The sequence below is a fragment of the Bombus vosnesenskii genome, unplaced genomic scaffold, assembly GCF_011952255.1.
Source record: "Bombus vosnesenskii isolate JDL3184/JDL3185 unplaced genomic scaffold, Bvos_JDL3184-5_v1.1 scf7180000014700, whole genome shotgun sequence".
Classification (NCBI taxonomy): domain Eukaryota; kingdom Metazoa; phylum Arthropoda; class Insecta; order Hymenoptera; family Apidae; genus Bombus; species Bombus vosnesenskii.
In genome coordinates, this window is record NW_022883596.1 from 20841 (window position 1) to 30280 (window position 9440).

The following is a 9440-nucleotide window of genomic DNA, read 5'->3' on the forward strand; positions in this document are numbered from 1 at the left end:
AAACCTGCCGGGAACTGATCGATAAAGCGGACCCTACGTCCGGACCGCGCAACATACCTATTCCTGGAGTTTTCTTCCGCGATTCGATCGCTGCTTGCGCTGTTTTCGTCGTTCGCGTTCGCCTGATTTACCGGAAATAGTATGTCAAGAGATACGGCGAATTTTCCTTATACTGCAAACGCCGGTTGTAGACGGTCTGTGGAAACCGTTACGTCGCGATTATTAATTTCGGCGGTGTAATTTTTTCGCCTCTTTTTATGACTTCAAACGTTCCGTCATACGGCGGCTGGAAAGGGCCCCCTATCGTGTCATGACATAAGAAAACATACGGTTTCTAATTCTAAGAAAACGAAAATTTTCTTTTCGCCATGATGCGTGACCGTATGCGGCCTGACCTTCCCCATCCCTTCTTTAAGCCGGTTCGCGTACTCCGAATTGGCCTGTTGCTCGGCTGCTATGAAAAATTTCGCCGGCAATCGTATGCCGGTGCCGTGAATCATTTCGGCTGCCGTTGTGTTTAAGTCCTCCTTTATCGCGGTTCGAATGCTTAATAATATAATGGGTAAAATGTCGATCCAGTTGCTCGTGTCGAGACACTTTATCGCCGCTTTTAATTGTCTGTGTAGGCGCTCTACCATCCGAGCTATCCAAGTGGAAAGGACAGCCGAAGCAACGGTTGGCGCTTCCATATCGACGATGGGAGTGGCTTCGGGCCAACGCGAGAAACGATCGATACACTTTGGATAATATCGATAACCTTGTGAATATGGCATGACGATAATGTCTAGTGTATGTGTTGGAACCGGCCTTCTAGCGTTTTGAACGTTCCGACATGCTAGGATACGTGCCTGGTGACTTTGCAGCGTTGACATGGTATACACTGTCGCGCCCAAGTTCGACAATCTTTATTAATGGACAGCCAGACGAAACGTGTTGTCACCAATTTTTGCGTAGCGCGTATTCCCGGATGGGAAAGTCTATGTAACGACTGAAATACGGCGCGACGTAACGGTTCCGGTACGTACGGTCGCGAGGTTTCGTTCGTGAGATCGCAATAAATTCCGACATCCTGATCGGGAAATCGTATTTTTGTCAATTGCAGCGCGTTAGAGCCGGACTCAGTGATTTCGCGTAGCTCGGTATCGTCTTCTTGCGCTGCGGCTAACGTTTGATGATGGACGGATTTCCCGATCGCTTCTATTCGTGGTAGAGTATCGGCTACGTTATTGTCTACCCCTTTAATGTGTCGGATATCGGTCGTAAATTGTCCTACGTAGTCTAAGTGTCCAAACTGTCTCGGCGAACACTTGTCGGGATTTTTATCAAACGCGTATACGTTTATATACGCGTATTCGTACGCGTAGGGGTTTGTGATCAGTATAAATCGCGAAATCTCTCCCTTCGACAGCGTGCCTGAATCGTTTCACCGCGGTGTACATCGCGAGTAATTCTCGATCGTATGCGTTCTACTTTCGTTGCGCGGGGGATAGCGATTTCGTCATGAAACCTAGGGGCTGCCAAGTGTCGTTGACGCGCTGTTGAAGTACCGCTCCTATGGCGTAATCGGACGCGTCGACCTTCTCCTTGCTGGTAAAGGGATCGATATTCCTGGTCTGTAAGGTTGCTCTGTTGACGAGAGCAGCCACCTCCGTATTGTCACTCAGAGCGGCTCTTAACTTGACCGCCACCTCGTTCACCGCCACCGACCTGTCGAATTCAATGAATATATGGCCGGCTCTCGTTTTACGCACCCCATAGCTCCTTCCAAGGTGCTCCTAGCCGCCATTATTTTCCTATAAACTTGAAGCCATTCACAGCCTTCTTCAACTTTATCTAGAATGGCTTCCTTCCATCTCCTATTCCTTGGTACGCCTCTCTCTTCGATAACAACCTGCCGGTTGTTACCCGGACGCACCATAGGGATAGCTTGCTCTAAGGGACCCCTCCTCTCCCTTTTCCTTCTTTCTATCCTCATCCAACCTTCAGAATCCTCACTATAATCCTGTTCACTCCTTACCTTCCTGATTTTCCTCCCACACGCCTCATATCGATCACGGCGATCATATCATATCTGGAGATCATATCGACACGACTTTATTCCTTCATAATAGGAACTTACACCGAGCCGACCGTACATACTCTTAAACGATGCCGCATCGACGAGGCGAACCACCACATATGTTCGACGCGACCCGCTAGCGCATGCGTCCTAACGTTACCCATCACGTAAATGGCGTCAGTCCTACACACGTGCGCGTCTTAATAGTAAATTTATTACGCGTATTACCGCTTCACAAAATAACGTCATCGCGAGTGTTATAATAACTCCGCTATAATTAAAGAAGCGAATCTTACTCGCATGGCCGCTCGAACCTGCAATATCTACGGCGGATAGTGAAGCGTTCCCAGAAAGTGCACGTGCGTGTTAGTATTTGGTGAATATTAATTAATTGATTATTTCTACAAAGCTCATTATCGCTTATGCATTTACCGCAACGCGCAAATATCTTACATTACACGTTCCTCAATGTGCTGTTTGTTCATAACGACAAGGTGAAATACGACAACAAAGTCGAACGCTACCGCTAATATCGCTATATACGCTAATATCGTCGCGTCAGTTATGGCGCGTTTCGACTCGCGGAATCTCTTTTCATATTTAGCCATCAGATATATCGCGATGAAATAAGGGAATACAGAGGTTAGGACAATTATCTAGTTTACTATTCGATGGAATTTTACTGCAAGTAATTTTTGAGTTATTTGTCTCTTGTTACTTGTTGTTGTTTATTTGTTTCGCTCTTCGTTAATATTCCACATTCTCTTTTGCCATTGCCTTTTTAACACTGACAATAAGCGTTGAGAGAGCAATCTTGATGTGAACAGGATGACCAAAACTTTTACACGAAACGCAACAAGGTTGATTTGTGTTATCCTTGCTTTCTTCGATACAGAAATCTGGATCAATACTTGCATCTGCTAAACGCTAGCAGGTCTTACATTCCATTTCGTTTGTCACATCTAATTTTTGGTGAAAAGTGAATGCAAAATACTGAAAATCAACCGAAGATCAGAAATTGAAGAAAATATCAGGCTGGCTTTTGACACTAATCTCACCAGGCCCGGTCAAATAACTGGTTTTAAAAGTTGTGAAATCAATTAATCGGAGAATATAAAAATTCACGTAAAGCTAAATGAACAAAAGATATAACGATAAATGTACAATTTTAAATTAGATATTTAAACCAGTCATTTGACTAGGGGTGGTGAGGTTAGTGTTAATTAAATAGTTTAGTAGTCGTTGAGCGACATTTTGAATATTCATTCGTATAATAAATAGCAAAATAACTTTTCTTCGTTGATTCCTCCACCATAATTAATTTCCATTATTTATATCCTTCATTACACATTTCTTAATTCCCCGTTCATTCAGGATATTTCTAAGAATAAAAATCATTAGATCGGTCAAAACTTCAGGTACTACGTCGTGATAATAAAAATGATATAGAGAAAATATCAATGGACTTCAAATTTTCAACCGTGAAAAAATTATTCTCTTACTACATTTTGAACTTAAAAATAAATATCGTTCCACTTTTATTATTTTTATATTAGTATTAAAAGCGAATACGCACTCAAAAAGCGCTTAAGACTTCATCTGCATACTGTGTCATTGCGGAACAGTAATTTTAAGTAATTTTTCACTTTCTCCATGCTGTTGTTTCAATCTTGCTTTGTTTAACGAAATTAAAATTATAAAGTAAGGTAACTAAAGTAATAAGTTAGACAAATGTGTCTGTGATGTTGCCAGTAGGGCTACGAATTATTGTACGATATTTGTAAATATCGACGTAGAGAAAGAATTGTGCTGCGCAATCCGAAAGATACCTGCTGCGTAATTCGAAAGAAAGTGCTTCGTAGAATAGGAATGTTTTTGTTGATGTATACATTTCTTTGTCTAGATCGTTAACTGTGTAGCTGCTTGTGCCACCGGCTCTTGTGTCCCCCTTCCCCCCTCCCTCACACTTTGTAAGTTACTCGGCGAAACTAACGTACAAGGAGTCATTTAGTCGTCTTATTTCGTACCGATAACATGGATCGTGTTGCGTCAGGTTTGCAACATATTCTAACGTATTGGCGGCGTCGGTCTTTTATTACTCTAATAATTTAATCCAATTAAATAATCACACGCGAGAATAATAAAATTTTATCACATAATTTTGTACGCGACGTTACAGTTCTTGTTCGCCGATTATAATTTTAACGCTCACGGTAATGTGATCCTATTTCATATTCTTTTGAATATTCTTTTTCGGTATTAGAGTCAGTGCATCTCTCAAGAGGACAAAGCTTCTGCAGGAGCTCAAGAATGTAAGTAGTTTTAAATATTGTATTTCAGTTTGTTCTCTTATACAATAAATTTATTATACAATAAAACTGATTGATAATTTAGAAAACTGTAAATGCCCTCTTTAATTGAAATAAAGTCTTAAAATCTTAACATTAAAGTACAATAAAACTGGCTGATACGCATCAAAAATCACTGAATATGTTGTTCTCAAACTTTTATATTAGAGTTCCAATTTACATAGTTATTAGAGTTTAGTCTTTATTGTTGCTAAAGTTTCACGTTTGTTATTATGTGTTACCGATTTTAATATCTTATGTTTTGTTATAGACATATCACTACTTCAACTTCGTCATCTTCTTCAGGAGTGTTCTAACAGTGGCACAAAAGCCAAGTATGTAAGTATTTTTACATACTTACTTTCGGTTATGTCTATTCTGTATATTTTTCTTTGATCACTATCAATGCAGAAATACAATTTGACTGAAAATTTAGGAGGATAGCATTTTCTGAGGTTATTTTTTCGTTAAAATAAAATAAGAGTTAAAGTCTTAATACCGAATTATAAAACAAATGACTAACATACTACAGATTATTTTAGATTTTACACATTCATATTAGAGTCTCAGTTTTTATACTTATCAAATTTTATTAGAATTTCAATCTTTATTATTGCTAAAGTTACTAAAGTTAATAAACCTTCATTTTTCATTATCTCCAACTTTTCAAATAGTCAGCGATCACTCATCCTGTTTTGTTTCGTAACAGATTTTTCGCAGTCTGCATTTCTATTATTAGCCTTTCAACGGTTCCTGTCTGATGTTAGTCTCCCGGATGAAATTCGCTGGGATAGCGCAGCATCCACGGTAACGTTCTCTGTTTGTCTGCTTCGAACGGTGAGTCGCATGCATTTCTGTTCTTCTGCCGAATCGGCACGGGTGACTGGTTGTATTACGTAGAATTCTTTGCCAGCATAGTGAACGCGGGTATCTTTTATACCCGTGAGTAGTAACGCTCTTTTTTTCAAATTTATTAGTTTAAGATAGGTCTTCTTGCACAGCGCGATGATAATAATTAGTTTTTTAATAATTAAGTTAAACATATACACTTGAGAATATATTCGCGTTATTTATAAATATGCATGTTAATATTCCGTATGAATATTTGCAAATGGCAAATATCTACACGAATATACTTGATCTTTAGCAATGAATTAATCGTGACAATATTAACCCCTTAACCTACAACTACGGGCATAGCCCGTAGTGCGATGATCGAACCAAACGTAAATATTACGGGCATAGCCCGCAGTACGATGATCGGACCAAACGTAAATATTACGGGCATTCTCAAACATAAATCGTAGGTTAAGGGAATAAGTCGCGTTCGTTTATTTCACTTCTCCTAGAATTTAAAATATCAGTTAATCCAAGCAATAATTTTGAACACTGCTTCTGCATTTTCGATTATGTGCTTTGATAAAGAGATTATCTGAGATTATTTCTTTCTTAGTAATATATTTAGAGTCAGTTATTCCATTTGATCGAGTCTCAGTCTTTTTCGCTACCTTCTCTGCAATATTAAAATTTTGTTCTGGTTTATTAAATTAATACAGTAGTGTTACTTAGTTACTATTAAATTAATGAAGTAGAGTTAATCAGAATCGAAGTAGTAAAATACAAAATGAAAGAGCGTTAGTCCGTTAAATAAAAATTACACAAACTAATCATCTTCTCAGATCAGGATTTTCAAGTTTAATCCGTGGAGGTGGACCTGTGGCCGGGTAGACGCGTTTTCGAGTGACCAATCTATTTCAGAGAATTTCATTCGAATAATCGTCGGTAGAACTGGCGCGAATGAAACATGTCGTCGTCTCTGCCTTTGCCCGTCGATTTTTCGAATTTCGTGATCGTGATCGCGAGTGGTTTTCGAAACGAACGTTAATATTGCTCGAGCATGCACGTGCGAGCAGACAGCGATCGCTATATGATCGTTGTTCATCCATGAGTACTTGGATCAGCTTCCGCGATTTATCTTTTTATTTCACCTTTGTACTTTATTTTTTGGTTTGCTATTTAGAAAGTCTCGAGCTTAGATGTAAGTTTCAGCGGGCATTGCGCCCGAAGGAAGAAGGGGCTATGAGCCGAAGAGACCCGGCAAACTGCCATAGAAGAGGACAACTATCAATGACTCCTCAACCTCTGGATCATCCAGGGCATGGGAAGTCATACTTGTTACTACTTTGTCACTATGCTCGCTTTTAGTATTTGTAGTAGTAGTAGTAGTAGTAGTAGTTCTTCTTTTGGCCGATGAAAGGGAAGGACGTAACGGGCTAGAACACAAACTAACCAGACGAGAATGGGTGGAGACAGCTCGGGGAAACGCCAGTTACTTGAGCGATCACCCCAGTTCAAGTACATAATAGTTATATCGACAGTGAAACTATGTCGTTACCGTAATTTTAAAAAAGTTATTCTGTTTTAAGGCGTGACGGAATATTAATTAGAGTAACCATACGTAATTACTTTCATTGCTGTAACATTATAATGTAATGGGGAAACCCGATATTTGGAAGAAGAGCGTCCAATATCACTTTTTTAAAGCATTGTCCGCTTTTAATGGAAATAAAATAATCGTTCTTTTCGGTGTCATTTTATTCTATATTAAAAATGAAGTTTGTGTAGCATCGGTTTTATAGCATACTCGTAAATATCGCGATTCTATAAACGAAAAGAAATTCTAACTAACTTTGAATATCACAAAATGATATTGCAGATAACTATTCTATTGTTGAAAGAGATCATTCTGAATGGCAAGATCGTGGCTTGAAAGTTAACATCTTGTCTCTGAACGTGCGTGTCATAAAACGACCTACGAAAATTCTCACAATTTTTGTTCCTCCCGGCGAAACAGTATTGACGTAAAAGAAATTTATCGTGGTTTACGTTTCACTTTAAACGTTAGGATAATAGTGCAAGGACAATAATATAGTAATCTAAAAACAGAAAGCTGATACCTGGTCGAAATAAAATTGTTTCTCAAAAATAGGATCTACTCATGACACGATGTATTTTGCATGAATTGGGACATAAAGGTCAATAACTGGGTCATTACATAATTTTAATGAGAAAAAGCGTCAGGTTTCAAAGCGAGCGTCTTTATGACTTTCGGTCTATAAAACTAAGCAAATCGCGAGAAGTCGCAGCTGCTTTTAGATTCTATAATTGCAGAAATGTATATTATATTGCATGTAGAAAGAAAAGATTCTTTTTAACATATTCCACAAAAGTTACGTACCAGCATTCAAAGTATCACAAATTGTACCTGTTATCTAAATAATTAGTCGATTATTTTAATGTGACATTTTCAGTATTTCAAACAACTTGGAACATGAACATTTTGGCGGAAGAGAAGAATGATTATTAAAATTTAAATAAGCTCCAATGGAGGAAAACTTATCATTCGTACGCATTACAATGTACAATTTACAAAATAATTTTCTTTCTCATTTTTGTCCTAATTTTCTAAACGGCGTCTAGGATTTCGTGTATTTAAGCATTCAGTGTTTCTTAATTTTTTACATATGACACATACAGCATGAAGGGTGGGCGCAATCTGGATAGGGTTCAGCATACGGTGCTTGTGACGTTACTAGATTCTGCTGAGTCTTTTCATACACATGCAGCATATCTACATACTTGCTCAGTAAATGAAAATTCCACTTTCATAGTAAAATGTTTTAGCAATGTCGATCGTTATTTACAGTTTTTACTATGTCTCCTGCCAACACGCGCTACAAGTAATCCAAGGGGATAAAAATATACGGACTTCGGCGACCTGCCGATTCCGACGTTCCATCGATATAAACAGAAACCTATTTCTTCTACTTCGGACACTTATTACGACGTAAAATTTGTTGCCTACATTTTTATTTACCCTCGAACTACCTTGTATTGGGTGTCGTTGAAATCGTCCCAACACGCTCTGATATACTAGACATAAAAAAAAGTAGGGCAAATAATTAGCAAAAATGCAGACGACCTTAAAATCTTTGAAATCTTTTCACCCACGAAAGATTGTTACTACCACATTATGGCATCCTCCGCGTTGTATATCTTTTGTACAGTATATACAGGGTGGTTGGTAACTTGGTGATACAAGCGGAAGGGGGTGATTCTACGCGAAAAAGAAGTCGAAAATACAGAATAATCGTAATTGTATCGTTGGCGTCTGTTAGTCCAAATATCCGGTACATTCTATTAAAGTTATTTATTTAGCACAAATTGTGCATATATGACGATAGTGTCGTTTGCAAACAAACTTTTTCGAACTGTTTTCTCTTTTATTTACATATGTAACATCTAGTGTATACATCGTGTAATATAATTTTGTAGCAACGCGTCCCTAAATTTTGGAATGTAGACCATAAGCATCCACTGCCGATATGCCCAGCATGTTTCAGAAACCTTATTGGTTAATTATTATAATTTCGAACAAGAACAAAGCTGTCATAGCGTAATTTTATGTTTATTTATCTTTCTATTCGACTTTGCTGTCAGTCAAGGTTTCGAAATATTTCCCTTCTATGATTGATTTCCATCGTTAACTTGTGTCTTAACATTACTGAATAAAAAAGAACCAAAGACTTTATATGTAAATATTTCGATAGTCTTTTGTCAAAGGTATAATGCTAAGAGAACGCAAACAAGCATATGCGTAACAATGTTGTTAGATACTTTCAAAGCAAGTTAAAGTCAGCAAAGTTGAAAAAAAAGGAATAAGGACAAAAACCTGAAGATCGCAGCAAGGTTAAGCAATAACATCCAGTTCTAAGTCCTTTCTCTTTACTTTTGTTGCTTCGTTTGATAGTTTTAACGACAGACACTCTTTTAACAAATTACTTGAATCGCTTCTTACTTTTTATTTCTGCAAACAGTTTATGGTAGCTATGCTCATAAAAAATACTAATAATTAATAATTTTAATAGGGGGAGAAAAGTTATTCCACTGAAATATAAAGTTCAATTTACCAATATGCATTGAATGTTTTTAACTTTGCACTTATATTAATTTAAGACAACTGTAGAATGTTA

General features: G+C 37.9%; 1 long non-coding RNA gene across 1 annotated transcript; it reads left to right on the forward strand.

Annotated features, from left to right (window-relative positions):
• Nucleotides 1-4202: 4202 nt before the first annotated feature.
• LOC117240494 lies at nucleotides 4203-5135 on the forward strand. The gene is made up of 3 exons (XR_004494712.1): nucleotides 4203-4371; nucleotides 4679-4746; nucleotides 5117-5135. It is a non-coding gene; the product is annotated as an uncharacterized LOC117240494 (long non-coding RNA).
• The last annotated feature ends 4305 nt before the right edge of the window (nucleotides 5136-9440 follow it).